The sequence below is a fragment of the Balaenoptera ricei genome, chromosome 7 (genome assembly GCF_028023285.1).
Source record: "Balaenoptera ricei isolate mBalRic1 chromosome 7, mBalRic1.hap2, whole genome shotgun sequence".
NCBI lineage: Eukaryota > Metazoa > Chordata > Mammalia > Artiodactyla > Balaenopteridae > Balaenoptera > Balaenoptera ricei.
The window spans coordinates 107,984,192-108,004,023 of record NC_082645.1 but is presented as its reverse complement, the minus strand read 5'-3'; the positions used below and the strand labels follow the sequence as shown (position 1 = coordinate 108,004,023).

The 19,832-nt window shown below is 39.3% G+C and overlaps 1 non-coding gene across 1 annotated transcript; it reads left to right on the top strand.

The window, feature by feature from the left end:
* Positions 1 to 19,515: 19,515 nt before the first annotated feature.
* Positions 19,516 to 19,588, top strand: TRNAF-GAA (transfer RNA phenylalanine (anticodon GAA)). The gene has a single exon. It is a non-coding gene; the product is annotated as a tRNA-Phe (tRNA).
* The last annotated feature ends 244 nt before the right edge of the window (positions 19,589 to 19,832 follow it).

The following is a 19,832-nucleotide window of genomic DNA, read 5'->3' as shown; positions in this document are numbered from 1 at the left end:
CTCGTTGCTGCTCCTCTTCTGTTCCTCTGCCCGGAGCTTCCTCCCCAGACAGATAGGTCTCCTCCACCATCAACTGCGAAGGATGAAAAGGACCAGTGGTTCCAGCCAAAGTTTGACCACTTAAGCGATGGCAACGGGCAAGTCTTGCAACAGGTAAAAATCCATAAGCAGGGCAGGTGGTGACCGGTGAAGGGTGGCGTAAGCCTGAGGCCTTGCGGAGGGGTCCACGGAGATTGGGGAGCAACAGAAGCACAGATGGGGAGGGGAACCAAAGTTTCCTACATGCCTCCTCCAGGCCAGGTTCTGAGCTAGGTATTTTGCATCCTATCTCATTGTTATGTTTTTACTTTTAATTAAGAAATATTTCAAGTATGCAAAAGAGTACAGAAAATAACATCGTGGATACCCCTGTAGCTGCGTCTAACAGATGTCAACACTTTGTGGAATTTCTCCCCATCTCTTCTTTTTTTTTTTTTTTCCTAGTGACTTTTAATTTTTATTTATTTATTTATTTATTTTTAAAAACATCTTTATTGGAGTATAATTGCTTTACAATAGTGTGTTAGTTTCTGCTTTATAACAAAGTGAATCAGTTATATATATATACATATGTGGTTCTCGTCTTTGATATCTATTCATATATTCTGTTAATGTCTTACTTTCTTTTATCATTATTTTTTGGAATTTGGGATTTTTATTTTTTTATTTTTAAAATTTTTATTGGAGTATAGTTGATTTACAAAGTTGTGTTACTTTCTGCTGCACAGCAAAGTGAATCAGTTATCCACATACATATATCCACTCTTTTTTAGATTCATTTCCCATACAGGTTGTTACAGAGTATTGAGTACAGTTCCCTGTGCTCTACAGAATGTCTTATTTTCAAAAATATTTTAATGATTTTTTTACTACAGGAAATTTTACTCATAATTCCCCCTCCTTACATAACTGTTTCTATATCCCTGTGCTCTCATGCGTTTTTCTCCTTTTCATGTAGTTGCAATCATAGTTTCTATGTGATTTGGAGCTCTATTCTCCTCTGTCATGGCCACAGAATATTCTTTCCTAAACTTACTCTAGTGTTTAGCATCCATGGAACATTGCTTTGCTTGCTGGCCATTCCATTGAGTTTGTGTGCCCACATTTCCTTTGGGGGAAATATTATGTTATTTCTCTTGGCTTTGCTTTTACCTCGTTCAATTCCAAATTACGATCATGAAGATTTTTTAGATGCATAGAATTGAGCTGATCATACTAATTTCATGGCATATAATCACCATCATTCTATGCTGCAGCCTCTCTTTTATGATTTTATTTTATTTTCCTCTCTCCTCACTCCTGGTTCCTAATATTATTCCCCTCCTGTGTCTGGTGTATTTACTATATACCTTTCCAAATGATTTTGTAAGTTTCTTTACCTGTGTGTTCATGAGAAACATATGTATTGCTTTTTGTTTTAGAAAATGTACTTAAATGTTATCGTGCCCTAAATCAATTCTGTTCCTTACTTTCTTTTTTCAATCAACATGAGGTTTTGAGATCTGTCCTTGGTGTTATATGCACAGCTAGTTCCTTCCTTCCTTCTGTTCAGCAATCTCTATGCGTGGTGCACATTTTACTTATCTGTTCCCTTTTTTATGGACAACTTCATGGTCTCTAACTCCTAGAAGCCCCAGTGCATCTATGAGAAAATTTTTCTGGGAAGTAGACTCAGGAGTAGAAAAGCTGTGTCTGAAGGTACAGGTTTCTCAGTTTTACAAAATCCTGCCAGATTGCTCTCCAAATGAACACACAAGCTATGGTCCCACCAGCAATGCATAAGGGTTCTTGTTTTTCCACATCCCTACCAACAAATGATTTTATTGAAATTCTGAATTTTTGACTATCTGATGGGTAAAAGTAGCATCTCAGGGTTGTTTTATTTTTTATTTTTTTCCTGTGTGGTTTTTTTTGAAGTATAGTTGATGTACAGTATTATACAAATTACAGGTGTACAATAGAGTGATTCACAATTTTTAAAGGTTATACTTCATTTATAGTTATTATAAAATATTAGCTGTATTCCCTGTGTTGTACAATGTATCATTGTAGCTCATTTTATACCTAATAATTTGTACCTCTTAATCCCCTACCCCTGTATTGCCCCTCCCCTCTTCCCTCTCCCCATTGGTAACCACTAGTATGTTCTCTGTATCTGTGAGTTCTCAGGGTTGTTTTAATTTGCACTTCTCTGTTGCTAGTGAGGGGTCAGTTTTCTTTTGTGAATTGCATATTACTATTCTCTGTCCATTTTCCTATTGGGTGTCTTGTCTTTTTTCCCCCTCTCACTTGTAGGAGTCCCATCAATATACTAAAAGTGCTATACCTTAACCTGATTCTTTTCTAGTCACATTAAAAATGGACTAAAAACAATTTATCTGTGTCTAAATAAGCTAACACAGAAAGTTAAATATTTGTAACCCTAACATGAGCTGTCAATTTCAAAGCTGGGAGAGAAGATGAAAAGGTCACAAGATGGGAGAAGCTCTGAGCTGCAAACACCAGAGACAGTATGCTTCTATTTGCAAGCAAGAGAAGCTCAACTCAAATTAATTTAAGCATAAAGGAGGACTGTATTGGCTCGCAAAAGTTCAGGGAGGTCAGGCTTCAGGCAGGGAGAGACACAGAGAAAGAGGCTGTCTTTTCATCTCTTGCTTCTGGCTTTGCCTTGCTGTGGGACAGGCTTCCTCTTGACAGTAAGAGAGACCAACCCTGGGCTCTCCAAGCTAATGGATGCTTGTGATCTCCAGGTCAAAGGGAGTGTTTTGGTGTCACTGAGGGTGGCGTCTGTACTCAAGGTTACTCAGAGTCTAATCAGCATACACAAAATTATTATTTGACTGTAGTAAGTCAAAATTTGACTTTGCTAAAGTTTGTAACTTTAATAAGTTATCAAGTCCTTTCTACTAGTCTTTAGTAAGTGACAAATTTAGAAACCTAATTCTTCTTTGTACTTTAAAAATTAAATTACAGACCTTACCTATTTATAAACCTAGCAAATGTTAACAGTCACTTTTAAGGGTGCTTTTGTAATCTAATAAAATTCTCTTAAATATTTAAACTCTATTTGTAAATTTAATATGTTCAATTTTCTTTGAAGTCCTTCAAAATCTTAGTTTAACAAATTAACCTTCCCAAGTACTTAGATGTTCTGATAAGTCAAATACATTAAAATTGTTCATATGGAGAATCATAAATTCTCTTAAATGTTCTCATACTGTTTACAACCTCAGTCAACTTCTCTTATTCCTTTCACCTGAAAAACTCGTTTAAGTCCATTACCAAATGAGCTTTTTCATTGGAATGACTGGATTAACCTGTTAAGTACTCAAATTCTCCTAAGCATTACCAGTGCTTAAAATATCCAATGTGCACAGATTGTTTTTATCTCCATATGTGATGAAGTTGCATGCAACCGGAAGTCTTGGTCAGGACATAAGATCTGGAGTAACATGCTGGGGGGGGGTATTTTTCGCCAAAAGGGACAAACAGAGCTCTCTTTAAGGGCCACTGAGCCAACAGGGACTTTGAGTCCATGCTTGTCAAATGGGGTGGCCTCGCAGCCATTCTCAAATTACTGTACACATTATTTAATTCTGAAATCAGATTTGAGACTATAAGCCCCTGACCAGATGCTTTCAGCATTTGACTGGATTCAACTATTAATTCTTTGATTCTCTTCTAAATTCTTTTCATATCCTTCTTACCTAGCAGGAGAAAAATTTTATAGTTTTGTGAGCACATCTGACTGAATTCTGCACACCTCTGGTCAGGCTCTGCTGTCACAAATCCAAATTCATACCAATGGCACTCCATAGCAGAAAACTCCTCTTTCCAAGAATAAACCACAGTTCCAGGTGAGAGAGGTCACTTGGCTCTGTTTGTGCTGTGTGCTCATTTCTGGAGTAACCTTTGTATCCTGGACTATGAAATATTTGGAATGGCCTGTCTTGAGAAAGAGGCTTTCTCTTCTTCATGGTGATATTAAGAAAAAACATATGTTTTTTCTTAAATACATACATTTATAATTAACTAAGTGTAACTACATATTAATGTATGGGTGTATATCTTATAGATATTATAGGGTGCATAAAATCATGATACAAGGTACCTATGTATTCCTTTTTTAAAGGATAGTTGTTGAATTTTATCAAATGTCTTTTGGAAATAATGAAGATGATCATATAATTTTTCTATGATTTATTAAACAGATAATTATAAAATGGTAAATTATGTTAGATTTCCTAATGTTGAAACTTCCATCACTAATATGCATCCCACCTGGCATCATGTATTATCGCTTTAAAGTGCTGATAGAATCTTCTGGCTAATAGTTTGTTTTATTACGTCGATATTTATTACTGAAATTCCCTTGTAATTTTCTTTTTCATGGATTTTCTTTGTCAGGTTTTGATATCATATGTAATTCCAATTTTTTTAAAAAAGGGAAGACTTCCTCCATACTCTATGCTCTGGAGCTATTTAAATAACATGAAGGGACTTCCCTGGTGGTCCAGTGGTTAAGAATCTGCCTTCCAATGCAGGGAAAGCAGGTTCGATCCCTGGTCAGGGAACTAAGATCCCATGTGCTGTGGGACAAGTAAGCCCACGCGCTGCAACTACTGAGCACGCGTGCCACAACTAGAGAGAAGCCCGCACGACACAACAAAAGATCCTGTGTGCACAACAAAGACCCGAGGCAGCCAAATAAATAAATAAATAATAAAATAAATAAATAACATGAAAATGATCTGTTCAAGGGTCAACTGTATTTCTCTTTCATTCTCTCTTTTCTTTCAACTTTCTGTATTCCTTCTATGATAATTTGTCTAGAAGTTCTATCTTTTCTGCAGTGTCTTTTAATAATGCATATTTTCTGACACAATCATTAATTACATACAAATTCACAAAATTATTTGCTTAGATTTGAGTAAACTGCTCTAGAATTTTTTGAATGCCTTTGAGAGATTATTTCTCTATTCTCATTCTTATTTTATTTATATGTACTTTTTTACCCCTTTTCTTGATTAGATTAGATTAGGGTTTCTCAGCCTTGGCACTACTGCCATTTGGGGCCCAACGATTCTTTGCTGTGGGAGACTGCCTGATATTGTAGTGCGTTCAGCAGCGTTCCTGAACTTGACTCACCAGATACCAGTAGCAACCCCTTTTCACCCCAGTTGTGGCAGCTAAAATATCTCCAAACATTGCCAAATGTCTGCTGGGGGTGAGGGTGGGGCAAAATTGCCCGTGTTGAGAACTACTAGATTAGATAACAGTTTATCTGGGTTTTTAAAATTTTCATTTTATTTTTAGACAGCAAGATGTTGGTTTTATTCTTCTAGTTCTATCATTTTTCAGTCTCATTGACTTCTGCTTATATCTTTATTACTTCTTTTGGAGCCACTTTGTTTATGTTTGTCTAAATAGCTGGGTTGGATGCCTCATTTATTTATTACCGCTCTTACCTGTTTCACTCTATGGTGTCAAGTGGGGTTCAAGGGGGCGTCTGCATCCCCCAGCCCGGTCCACCCTCACAGATCATTTTGTATCACGCTAGAGGTCATTGGCTTGTCCCGTGGATGTTTCATCACTTTGGAGAAGTTTGTGCTTTGCCAGCTCTTCCCAAAATTCCCAACTCTCTCCATGATTTGGATTTTTAGTGTTTTCTATTTTCCTCAGAGAATGAGTTGCCATTTCTTTTTATCCTTTTTTGTGCATTTGGTTCGTTTCAGAGTGAAAAAGATGGTAGAGGCACCTTTCAACATCATATAATCCAAAATCTAATATGCTAATTCTGTTAGGTCTGATTTGAGCAAACTATATTGTTGGCTGCTAATTGTCAAAAAGTACCTGCAGTTTGTAGGAACAGCGACTTGCAATGTCACTTGCTTACATCAGTCCTCAGAACCATCAACCAAATCTTTATTTTTGACAAACTAAATGGTACTACCACTCTACTGTTAGAAACAGCAAACAGACAAATCCCAATTGTGATGCGTTGATGATTTAAAATAATGCTCTTCTTGCCACAGAGGCATTTAATGGATGATGACTTCCATAAACCTGGTGGCCCGGCACATCTAATGACTGGAGGTGACAGTGCTGCCAGGTAAAACATGGATGTCAAGAGCATTACCCGGATGAAAGACACTGAGACATGGGAGCCCTCTGCTTCCTTGTGGAACACAGATTTTATGGACAAAGCCTGCCAACTGTGTACGTTTATGAGATTTTTGTACTCTCTTGTTCTAAATAAAATAGACTCTTCCTGTTCTTAAGCTATAACCTCGTATTCAGAATTTAAACTTGAAAAGATATATACTTTGTCAGTCTCAAAATTCTCTCTTATTAGGCTGAGAGGACTTAAAATTAATGAAATTTAAACTCTTAAAATAACCACCACTCAGAGGCAGTAGTGACCATTTTATTAAAAACAGTTTGTCATTGTTAAGTGTAATGCCAAGATTTGTTTTACAGTGACAGTGCCGCGGCAGGATAAAAGACCTGGTTGTTCTTCAATGTCTTACTCTTCCCACCTAGTATTATGCGTATTGTGCAGTGGAAAAGTGTGATTTTTTAAAAAACTTTCTTATAATTATTATCATTATATGAAACCAAACAATTATAAAGTGTTTCTAAAAGTTTTAAAAATATTGAACATTGGGTGCAAAGTCTTTCCTCTCATTTTAAAAGGAGCATGCATTGCTTTTAACAGCCCCGAGAATGCTGTTCATGTCAGTGAAATGATATCTTTCTTATGAGAGTCATAATTCTTGGTACCCTTTAACAGTGAAAAGCTATTAATAACTGTATGTTAATAGCAGAGGTCTCTTTCTAGCTTCAAAAAATGTGCTTTTGGGATTCTAAGTCACTGACTTTTTCGTGATGGGGTGACAGTCTGGTAATTTCATGAGCTCTACCTTTCTTCATTAGAAACTGTGATCTGTCTGTGGGTGTTGTTGGAATATTGATATAGGTTTTCTGTATGGTCCTGAAACACTTTTCAAAAATGGAGGTACTAATTGTATTGACCGAAGTCACAGCCTGTATTTGACAAGGTCAGAAGTAACCATTGACTCTGAATTCAATTAACCTGTAACACATCAAAGGGATCCAATAAATTGTTTTGGGGTGGAGTTGCTCTTTATTTGCTGGGACAAAACTTATATGCCTTCAGTGTTTACGGCACTCCTTCCTTCCCCATTTGCTACAGAAAATCCTATATTTGCTGGGTCCCTTCCTCCCCTGTGTCCACCCTACCTTCTAATCACTGAAGAGGAGAACACCAAGTTAGCAGGGAAAGAGATTAGTTTGAAATAAATAAACAAAATATTTTGGAGAAAAGGAAAATAAGGTCCTTGAACTGGGGCTAAGAAGGGAGTATGAGGGTTTGGCTTGTGAGAGTTTCCCAAGCAGAATAAGGAAGAACAGAAGGGGCAAAGGTGGGTCATGAGTTTTATCCTCATTAATGTGCTTTGCGGTTCGCCTGCTAAGAATAGAATTCTCTTTTAATTACTGTGGGTTTTAATTACTGTAGGTTGTTAAATTGTCCTTTAAATGTGACTTCACAGAATGACCCCTGAGCAGCATTGAGACAGGCTTGGACCTGGGATGCTTTGCTGCAACGTTTGCCCCTGGATAAATGTCTCTGTGAGTAATAAAATACAAAGAAACTATAAGGGACAAAAAATAATGGTGTGCACGTGCAGTTGGGGCAAATTCTAGACAACAAGATACAAAAGATACAAAAAACCCCCTGCCACTTCTGAAGAGCTGGGAGCAAAAAACAGGGGGTCAGGGGCAAAAGCAGGGTACTTCGCATGCCCCCTGCACTCAACACTACCAAATGGGTGGGCAAACCACCTAAGCTACCCCTCCGGCCTGGCCCCTGGACACACCCCTACCCTCACCCCATGTAAGGAACCAGCTCTCCCCCCTTGGGGAGTGAGCCAGGGACCCTGTTTTTTGTTCTCACTCCCTCCTGCGGCCCCAGGAGCCCCAGTAAAGCCTTGTCTGAATTTCTTGTCTGGCCTCTAGTCAAAGTCTATTGACTGGGGAAGGCCAAGAACCCTGGTGGGTATCAGCGTGACACCGCTCCTCATCATTTATTCAGGGTATTGTTCTATCTCGAATGGAAACTGAAGGCTGATAGGGATTAGGATATCACTATTTTTGAAATAATTTTTCTTTTTTTCTTTTTTTAAACATCTTTATTGGAGTATAATTGCTTTACAATGGTGTGTTAGTTTCTGCTTTATAACAAAGTGAGTCAGTTATACATATACATATGTTCCCATATCTCTTCCCTCTTGCATCTCCCTCCCTCCCACCCTCCCTATCCCACCCCTCTAGGTTGTCACAAAGCACCGAGCTGATCTCCCTGTGCTATGCGGTTGCTTCCCACTAGCTATCTATTTTACCTTTGGTAGTGTATATATGTCTATGCCACTCTCTCACCCTGTCACATCTTACCCCTCCCCCTCCCCATATCCTCAAGTCCATTCTCTAGTAGGTCTGTGTCTTTATTCACGTCTTGCCACTAGGTTCTTCATGACCTTTATTTTCCCTTAGATTCCATATATATGTGTTAGCATACTGTATTTGTTTTTCTCTTTCTGACTTACTTCACTCTGTATGACAGACTCTAACTCCATCCACCTCACTACAAATACCTCCATTTCATTTCTTTTTACGGCTGAGTAATATTCCATTGTATATATGTGCCACATCTTCTTTATCCATTCATCCGATGATGGACACTTAGGTTGCTTCCATGTCCTGGCTATTGTAAATAGAGCTGCAATGAACATATTGGTACATGACTCTTTTTGAATTATGGTTTTCTCAGGGTATATGCCCAGTAGTGGGATTACTGGGTCGTATGGTAGTTCTATTTGTAGTTTTTTAAGGAACCTCCATACTGTTCTCCATAGTGGCTGTATCAATTTACATTCCCACCAACAGTGCAAGAGTGTTCCCTTTTCTCCACACCCTCTCCAGCATTTATTGTTTCTAGATGTTTTGATGATGGCCATTCTGACCGGTGTGAGATGATATCTCATTGTAGTTTTGATTTGCATTTCTCTAATGATTAATGATGTTGAGCATTCTTTCATGTGTCTGTTGGCAATCTGTATATCTTCTTTGGAGAAATGTCTATTTAGGTCTTCTGCCCATTTTTGGATTGGATTGTTTGTTTTTTTGTTATTGAGCTGCATGAGCTGCTTGTAAATCTTGGAGATTAATCCTTTGTCAGTTGTTTCATTTGCAAATATTTTCTCCCATTCTGAGGGTTGTCTTTTGGTCTTGTTTATGGTTTCCTTTGCTGTGCAAAAGCTTTTAAGTTTCATTAGGTCCTCTATGGTTAAATATTATAATATATATATTACAATATATAATTGACATTTATATATATATAAACCTCAATTCAAAATAGTGTTGAGAAGCTAGAAGGGAGAGCTCTCATGCCTGGCAAGAGCTCAGCCAATGAGAGACAGTCACTACTTAGCCAATGAAAAGCCATGGACTCTTTGTTTACTATCTCCCTCCCAACTTCCTTTTCCCTTTATAAAAGAATTCTGTTTTTGCACGTGGCTCACCAGGGTTGTAGAACCCAAATTGCAATTCTTTGCTAATCCCAAATAAATCCATTTTTTGCTGGCAAAACAACTGGCAGTCTATTTGTTTTAGGTCAACAATATATAGTTGTTGTTTTTTTTCTCCAAACAGAGTCAAACTGTGTTTTAGGTTTTATATACTATTTTTCCTTCAGTGACATTGTTGTTTCTGGAAATGCAGCCTCAATTCTGTGAGTCTAGCTGAACTTTCTTTTCTAAGAGAAGGGGAGAATGGATATTTGGGTCCACCTAGCACTCCCTGTTACAGCCCCTAGTAGTGAAATGAGTCAAAAGCTCTTTTACTTTCTGTAAGGTCCTTGATATAAGTGGCCAATATGCTCCCCAGAAATGTTTTTCTAGTTTATTCTCTCCAATATTGCACAAGTGTGTCTGCCTCATCTAGCTCTTGCCAACATTTAATATTATCATTGAAACAAAATATTTGACAGTTTGATAGGAGAAAAAATATCATCACTATATTTGCATTTTTATGACTATTAGTAGGACTAAATTTTTTTCATATATTCATTGGCTGTATTTCTTCTTTGTGAATTGTTTCTTTATGTCTTTAGCACATTTTTTTTTTTTTTTTTTTTTTTTTTTTTTTTTTTTTTAAATTTTTATAAATTGTTTATTTTAAATGGCTGTGTTGGGTCTTCATTTTAGCACATTTTTTTGATATCTGCATTCAGACACTTGGGGTATTATGCTGCTTGAAATTAGTATGTCTAGCAAGTGGAGGGTGAATTTGTTTCTTCTGATGTTGAGGATTAAAAACAACCTTAACGCAAACAACAGACTTCCTGAGGCTTATAGAAAACCCTACTGAAAAACAGCTTGATGGTAATTGTTATTTGGGTCCTTTATAACTTAGGAAATTCAAGCTCATGTTGGCTTTATCTGGGTGTCGCAGGCAAACCAGAAAGACTAGAAAATACCCTCCACACAATTAACCATGGATTTTCTAAATTCTTAGAAAACAGTGAAGCAATGCCAGCCTATCTCTTTCAAATAAGAGCTACCCTTGGAGTCAGGCTGATAAGTCAATTGCCCTGGTACTGTGTGCAGAGTGCATGAGGAAAAACCATCTTGTGATGGGAGCGTATCTGGGGTTCACATCCAGTGCCCAGGATGGGAAGACATACTCAAAATGAGACTTGAGAAATGGTAGCTCTTCCTGCTTTCTGCTGCCTGCATTTATGTGTCAGTATTAATAAAAATGTCCTTTTGCTCACCTTCATTGAAATATTTAAAGCAGAATCGGGGGGAAAATCTCAATATGCTCTCAATATTTGCATTTTGGCCTCATAGTCAAGCATGTATTAAGTAGCACATCTGCTCTAACTGTTGTCATAAGCAAAGTGTGTTTATGCTTTAACGCTGGAGACCTAACAGCCTCCACTACTGTTACCAAATCCAAGCTCGTCCTGCTTGCTGCACAACAGGCCAATAAACCTAGAGACATGTTGTTGGGGCAAGGAATAGTGACTTTATTGGGAAACCCAGCAGACAGAGAAGATGGTGGACTAGTGTCCCAAAGAACCATCTTACCTGAGTTAGAATTCAGGCTTCTTTTATACTAAAAGGGGAGGGAGTAAAGTAAAACATTTCCTGGTTCCGTTCAGCCTCCAGAGGGGATGTGTTCATTTCTTCCTTCCTGCAGTCATTCACAGGCGGGCCTGGTCAGGAGGTTTCCCGTGACTTAAACAAAGATATTTTAGTTTAACACTTCCATTACCTGGGAGGCAGGGTTCCCAGAGATGGGCCATTATGTATAACTTAAGCTTGTAGGCAACATCCCTTTAGTGATTAACTTCTAATAGAATACAAAGGTTCTTTCCTATTACACTACCTCAGCAGCAGGCAAGCAAGCCTTGGCTGATCTTGCCAATTTCCAAACCATCATGGCAGACAAAATAAGGGTTCACCAACAATATATGGGTCATATTTGGTGGTTCTTACTCAGGATCCCTTGTAGTGTGGTTAAGAATAAAATACCTGAGTCTGTTGGTGTACCAAGCCAAGCAAAAATTTACTTTAATGGTAGTAAACATTTAATGTAGAAAAATATTTCTGTAGGTGGGTTAATCACTTGATAAATCAGTTGATCACCCACAGGGTCATCCAACTTGAGCTGTATCTGCCCCCAGTCCCACCATGTGATACAGTTCCCTGAGAGATACCCAGGCCATACACAGTTAATAGTTATTTATCCATTTCTAAAGGTAACTGACTGGATTGGCTTTGAAATGGGTTACCTCAATTGTGACTTGATAGTGAAGTAAATCATATTCCAGGATTTCCACAATAATGAAAGAAAACTCATACTTTTGATAGGTGTAATTTTCTAATTTCAGAGTTATCTTTTAATTCTTTTCTTTTCTATAACCTGTGATAATTAACTATTTTTTCGTAAATTATGTACAATTACTGTCTTGGGATATTGGGCTGTAGGTGACTAAACACCTATCATTCATATTAAACTGGGAAAGGCATAAAACTTCTAACCAGATAGATACTTCTGAAAAAAGTAATCTCAGATTGTACTTTAGGCAGAATTTGTTGTAATATTCAAATATTTCAGTGGTGAACAAGTATTAAATAGCACACTATTTCCAGTTTCTATAGTCGTGCTACATGCTTATTCTCTTCTAAGTCTATAAAGCCCCTGAATTGGATTTTTATTCTTTTGCCTCTTTTAGACAGCAGAGCTGGGTCCTAGTTGATTAATAGATCAAGACTGGCAGAATACGGCTGTACTTCTCTGCTCTAACATTGACTTTTTGTTCCATCCTGACAAAATCATTTAATTTTTCAATTTCTAGATCTCTGTATTAAAAAGGAGGTCACAGAGAAATTAAAAGAGTTACACTGTTCTGGTATTCTGGTTTCTGAATTACCAAAATTAAATCATATTAAACCACCTTGTATAATTTTTCCCCTATATCCTAGAATACCTTGAAGTCATTCAAAATTCTCTGGCCGCATAGAATAGCAAATGCCCAGAAATGGTGAGACCAGTTTCCAGTGTCATGGTGGAAATGCTGAAAAGCCCAGAAAACAATGATAAGTTGACAAATGATTTCAAGTAAGTGAAGGTTTGTGCATGAGAATGCAGAGGAGAGTCTCGTGACATGTCAGTCTGAAAACCTGCCATGAATTTGAACTTTCCACCATTACTAACATGGCCTTAAGTTCAGGCCTACTGCTTACAGGTAACTTACAGAGGTTTAGCACTGCCACATAATTCTGATAGTTTATCACCATCGTGTAAGGTCCCAGTCTCAACCGATACTTTTCAGCTGGGTTGGGGTGGAGATCAGAGAGAGACATGTTGGATTCCACAGCAGGAAGCTCAAGAAGGACAGTGGGAGCAGGTACATTCCAGGGTACCTGAAAGTCCCCTGAAGAAGGAGCAAGCGCCAAGGGTGGAGGGATGACCCTGGACACTAGCGTGCACAGTATTCCTCTTAGCTATTGGATGGAAGACTTTGGGCTACTGAACCCATGACGTGGTTCTAGGGGAGCCTCAGGAACTGAGTACAAGTATCTTTTAACCTTGAGATAGTTTTTCCTCTTGAAAGTGAAACTCTTATGAATGGTTGATTGCTTTGAGTTTGGCTTTAAAAGGGAAGAAAAGAGGTTCCTATCAGAAAATAGGAGCATTCTATAGACGAGAGGAAATAGAAGAAAACAAGATATAATTAAAGGATGAAAAGTAATGGTTCTCACTGTTTTCTTGAAGGGTGGTCACATATCTGTCTTGGGAGGTAGCCCTGAAAAGGCTATACTTTAGGGGGTTGTAGGATCAAGAAGGAAAAAAGGGAGGGATTAAGAAGCAGTTTCTTCTATTAAATGTTAAAGAAAGGTCAAGGGGCACTTCTGGAACGGTCTGAGGACCTACTTCGGAGAATGAGAATTTCGCTAGCTGTGAAGGGACCTGAGACATAGACTAGAAAGCTCATGTTCAGACTTTGTCAACCATTACTCACAGTTTTGTCCCTCCTTTGGTTTTCCAACAATTACTTTCATAATAAAATTTACCAGTGGTGGGGGAGGAGGAGGGAGAGGGGTCTGGGAGGCCATTTTCTGAAACATTGTTCTCTAGACGGCAAAGGTCATCTGACAGTCACCAAAGGTCAAATCGAAGGTTCTATGTCTTGACAGAAAGGTGGATTGCTGTCTTTTTTGGGGAGGCTCATGAAGTAACCTAGTTGCTATAATCTGCTGGATCAACAAGTTAGAGGTAGTTAGGACAAGTTAGCAGTGACTTAAAGACTCACAAAATTTAGGTAAAGAAAGTCTACAACAGGAGAAACAAAGCAAAGCAAAACAAAAGCCAGTGCATTAGAAGACCATTTTGAAAGCACTTGGCAGCGTGACTGTTCTAACCGATCACTCTGGCGTCTAACAGGGCAGAAACATAATGGGCAGCCTTTTCCTTTAATCAGATGAAGTTGCTTCTTATTTTGTTTTTAAAGCTTTGCAGTGTTTTTAGAACACTGTCACGACCAATGAAAACCCTCTGGGTGACAGCAGTTTTTAACTTACGTTGCTATTTAAACCATAGTTTCTAGCCACCTTTCTGGGGAATTCCTTAACACTTGACTTGATATATTGGGAACCAGGGTCCTATGGAGGCTCTTAGAGGCTCATTTTTATGAAATTCAGAGCACATGAGAGATGCTCTGCTTTGTGCCATGAGAGAACTTCTAGTCCCATCAACTGTGAATGCATGGGTGTAAATCTAACACCTCTAATAAGAAATTAGCTTAAAGTACACGGTCTGCCAATGGTGAGTCAGCAACAGAGAAACATACCCAGAGTAAGCGTTACTGGGGGATGAAGGCTTTTTGTAGAAGTGCACCAACTCTTTCAGGGCCGGGGGGCGCTACCTTGAGTTCTCACGGTTGATCCCTGAAAATGATAACAACCCCTTGCCCACCCCCATCTCTTCTGGCTTAGCAGGTGGCTAATGCCCCATGGATTCCTAGAAGCTGGTCCAGACAGGGATCTTAGAGAACATCTTGTTAGGAAACTGAAGCCCAGAAATGTTTGATTTTAAGGTTTCACCATAGCTAATTGGGGTTAAACATGTGTTCTGAGTCCAAGGGACAGTTTGTTCCACAGTGTGAAGGACACGGTTTCAAAACTATATCTGTCAGGTTCACCTTGTCCAAACCTGCATCTAGTATGACAAATCCACAGGGAATCTAGAAACCCATAATTATAAATGCAACTTCTAAAAAGCACTTCTGATTTCTAGGAGTACATTCTATTCTGGGGAAATCTGGGATGTCTAGTGCGAAGGAGATCCGAACCCAGAATCAGATTCCAGTGCAGATCAGGGAATGCGGCAGCAACACATGGTTCAAACATTGAAGCTTAGGGCCCAGGAGCCCAGACAGTTCTGGTCCCTCTTGGTCTACTCTTAGAGTTGGGGTCACAGCCAGACCACCGAGTCAGTGGGATCTGATGAACCTGCAAGGTCATGAGTCTCAGTGCCTGGGCCCGGAAGCAGATGGGGCCATGGCAGCTGCGTCCCTAGTGTGAGCAGTCATACTGGCCAAGGCTCAAGACTGCAGCGGACAGTGCCTTCCTTGCAAGGCTGGGCTCATGCAACCACCACTGCCTGGACCAGCGTGCACAAACCGGCCGAGACTCCCAGGAGACCCCTCTGGGGGACTGATGAACTTGAAGAACATGAACAGGAATGTGAAGTACATGAAGGCAGGCTTTGGGAAGAGTATTTATTAGTTAATATCAGAATTTCTGATACCCGATGTGCTGTGAATGAATTCTGTAGACTGAAAATGTGTCATAATTGATAAGTTTAAGTCTCAGATTCTTTCATCCTAGAGCCAATGTTTCACTTGGCTTTGGGATAAAAGGAATGGAGAACTGCATAGGAGCGGGGGAGTCTCTGTGGATGCATATGAGAAGAAACCTAATTTGAAAAGACATCCAAGACACAGTGGTTATTATAAGTGTAACACCACCATGGCTTATCCTGAGGAGGGGTAAGTCCGCCATTGTTGTCCAGAGGAAAATCGCTTGTGGGAAACAGGCCCAAAAGAGCAAAGCTGTTCCAGAAAATGTCACAGACTTAAGGATAAGATTTGATTTAAATACCAGTGGCCTATAATTCTGACATTTTTTTGGGGGGGGGGTGTGGTTGTTTCATTTTGGTAAAAGCTGTTTTTCCTCAATATTCAGAGGTTTACTAAAAACATTTCTGTCATTATTTCCTTTTTGATTCAAAGGGTTTAAGTCTCTCAAATTCTAGAGTCTGAAATCCACAACTTGAATGTATCCTGACTTAGAATGTTTTGCTTTTATCTTCCAAAGAAACATTTAGGAATGATCTAAATAACTGATTTAAATGTGCCTACGAAGCAGCTGAAGCAATGTTCTCTTATTAAAAAGTATGTTTTTCCACCAAGCTGCTGTGGAAAGAAATTGTGACTGCAGTGATTATCCAACTATCAGACCCTGGCTTTCTGAATGATTTCAGATAAATGACTTTGGTTTTTTGAAATATATTGTATATCCCCAAAGTATTTGCAATATTAGTTAGGAGTTTTACTTGTGGGGCAGAAGTGTGCTTATTTTATAAAAATTTACTGGACAAAACAAAAGGATCAAAGAGTTAATCCTAGAGATTTAAAAACGATCTGAACAAAAGTAAGATTTTGTCTTTGGTTCAACATCTCTATTACTCCCAATACCTTTTCCCCTAGATACTTACCGAGTGCTTTTAACGTACATGATCTCTTTATTTACTCTGTGAATTGGGTATTGTATTAGTTCGCTAGGGTTGCTGTGACAAAACAGCGCAGAATGGGTACCTTAACAACAGGAATTTAAATTCTCACGGTTCTGGAGGCTGAAGTCCTAGATCAAGCTACAGGCAGGGTGTGCTTCCTCTGGGGGCCGTGGTGGGAGGACCTGTTTCAGGCCTCCCTCCTTGGCTTGCAGATGGTTCCCGTCTTGCCAATTTCCCCACATGGTCGTCCCTCTGTGCAGCAGTGTCCCCTGTTCTCTTCCTCTTATAAGGACACCAGTCAGATTGGATTAAGGTCCTACCCTAAGGGCCTCATTTTAACAATCACTCTTTAACAAGGTGAATACTGAGATACTGGGAGTTGAGACCTCGACATCTGAATTTGGGAGAAACACAGTTCAGTCCATAACAGACATTATCTCCATTTTATAGAGGAAATGGAGGAAAACGAGGTCCAGGGAATTCAGTTGCCCAATTCTTTTACTGCGCCAATTTTACCTAACTATCTAGGAAATGCAGAAATTTGTGCGACAAAGAAAAATGGTGTTAGATTCAGTCTCTTACTTTAAATCACATAGAATCTATTTAAAATCAATGCCAGAATTTAGCTACAACCCTACCTTCCATATTTATTGAGTTTGTAGGTTTTGAAATTATTTAGGATAAAAGAATCTGAGACTTTAAGTCATCAAAGATAGCTTACCTTCAAACTACAGAATTAATCCAAGGCACATTTGGTATTAAAAATTCTAATATTAGACATTCTAAAATTCCAATATTCAGTTAACTTCCTTATAAATATGTTTTCTTACAAACCTATTAGTTTTCAATTGCTGCTGCAACAAACTACCACAAACGTCGTGACTTGAAATAACACAAATTTATTATCTTACAGTTCTGGAGGTGAGAGGACCAAAATTAGCCTCCCTGGGCTAAAATCAAGGTGTCGGCAGGGCTGCATTCTTTTGTGCAGGCTCCAGGAGAGAATCCGTTTTTTTGCCTTTTCCAGCTTCCAGGGGCTGCCGCCCACATTCCTTCTGGCCCTCTTCCGCCTTCAAATCCAGCAGTGTCAGGCCGGGTTTCTCTTGTGCTGCCATCTCTCTGGTTCTTTCTTCTGCCTCCTTCTTCTACCTATAAGGACTCTTGTGATTACGTTGGGCCCACCCAGATGGTCCAGGATGCTCTCCTCGTCTCAAAGTAAACCGATTAGCAAACAATTCCACCTGCAACCTTGATTCTCCTTTTCCAGGTTTCCTAACATATTGTATTGTCTGGGGATTAGTGGAACTGAGCAGAACCCTGTGACCTCTCCAAGTACAAAGGCCTCTTCATGTCTCCTGTCTCTTGTTTATAGAAAAGCTGAAGTCTCCCAGGCCTACCGGAGTCACAAAGGAGCTGCCTCAAGCAGCTAATGATTAGGACAATAAAGTCACAGACTCAAGTGTCTGATGCACATTCCTGAGTTGTTTTACAGATACTGTAGCTGCCACGAGAGGGAAAAAGCTGACTGCATGATGCCCAGGCAGTAACCATGACATAAGCTGCTCCATCTTGAGCAATACTGAATTTATGGCTAACACAGTTCCAAGAACTGGCCTTAAGAGGATGGGATTAACACTGATGCTCATAATATTCTTTGTAGGCATCAAAATAATTGTAGCTTGTTCTGCCTGGTTATGTAAACGGGCAACTACAATGGTCAGCAAAGAGATGCTTCAGACCCATGTTGACATCTTCTGCTCTAAGAATACGGCGCCCTATGTCAGCATGAAGAAGTTACAGAAGACCCACCTTCGCCCATAATCCCATAGAAATGGAATGATGCTCTGACAAGGGGGCATTCATAAGCAGTTTCTGGCAGGAAAGAGCTCTCCGCAGGAGGCACCCCTTTGTCCTGTCACTAATATTAAACCAGGGACCCCCATGCGCTACTTATCTCCAGCCCTAACACACCTTTCAAATCTTTTGATCACACAACACCTTGCCTAATCCGTTGGTTCTTTCCATAGATCAAAGAAGTAGAAATGAAGAATAAGTAATTAACAGATAACCAGATCTTTTTCCTAGTTTCCCCTTCAGTCATCTCGTGAACAAACTGTATGCACAAGATAGCATCTAAAGAAAAATCACAAGAAGTCAACAAGCCTGCGCACAGTGGGGGGTGGCGAGGACTCTGACCCCCCCCCCCATCTCAATGATTAATGGAGATTACCTCCCTTTTTCCCTTTAAAAACTTTCATGGCCAAGCAGAATCTTCAGAGATGGTTTCTGCGGGACACTGAGCCCGCCATATCCCCAGATTGCCGGAATTCTGATTACAAGCAACTTTCCTTTCTACCAACATTTGTCTCTCTCTCAAGTACTGATTTTTGAGCAGCTTTTTGAGCAGTGAGCAACAGGTAACATTAGGACCTGGGTACCTTTGGAGGCCTGTTATTCTATTACCACAGAGCTTTTCAGTTTATTTCATCTTTCTTGTTCATATTTTTTTGGTCTGCATTACACTTTAGTGATCTCTTTGGAGCTTTAGCCTTCAGCTAGTTTCCAATCCTGGCTATGTTAATGAGCTTATGGGAACATTGCTTTTTTTTTTTTCTTCAGCCGTGCCATGTGGTGTGTGGGATCTTAGTTCCCTGACCAGGGATCCAACCCGTGCCCCCAGAAGTGGGAGCACGGAGTCTTAACCACTGGACAGCCAGGGAAGTCTGGGAACATTGCTTTTATGAAAAAGTGATATTTAATTAAATTTTTAAGTGGACCAAGCTGCCATTTTTCTAGAAATTAAGCATATATTAGGATGGAAATTCCAAGTAAAGACGTGTATTTTTTGGACGTGAAAAAAGTCCATGATTTATTTTTAAATGGAAAAAACAGATTGCAGGGCATTTAAACACAGAACTGAGAAAAGCGAAATTATTTATTACGTCTAGCTTGTAAACAGGGATCTTACCTCATCATCTCTGAAGATGTGTTAAATGCCTACTTCCAGCTGACTCTGAGTATTGATTTTTTTTATTATTATAAAACAACTATTATTCCATTATAGTTATTCAGGAGAAATCACCTGAACAAGCTGAAATAGCTCAGTTGGGAGAGCGTTAGACTGAAGATCTAAAGGTCCCTGGTTCGATGCCGGGTTTCAGCAGTAGTTTTGGGTTTTTGCACTAAATGTAGTTTCCTGGCAGTCTTAACCAAAACATAAGCTTTAAGGGGAATATTTGGTTATTATGTTTTGAGTGGGTCAATGACTTTTCAGGGAGGGGTGGTGTCAGGTGCCCTGGTGGGCCTTTTTACTAAAACCCCAATACCTTAGTACTTCCTGACTGTAATAATAATAGCTAACTTATCTTGAGTACTTGCTGTATGTCAAGCTATCCTTTAAGCTTTCT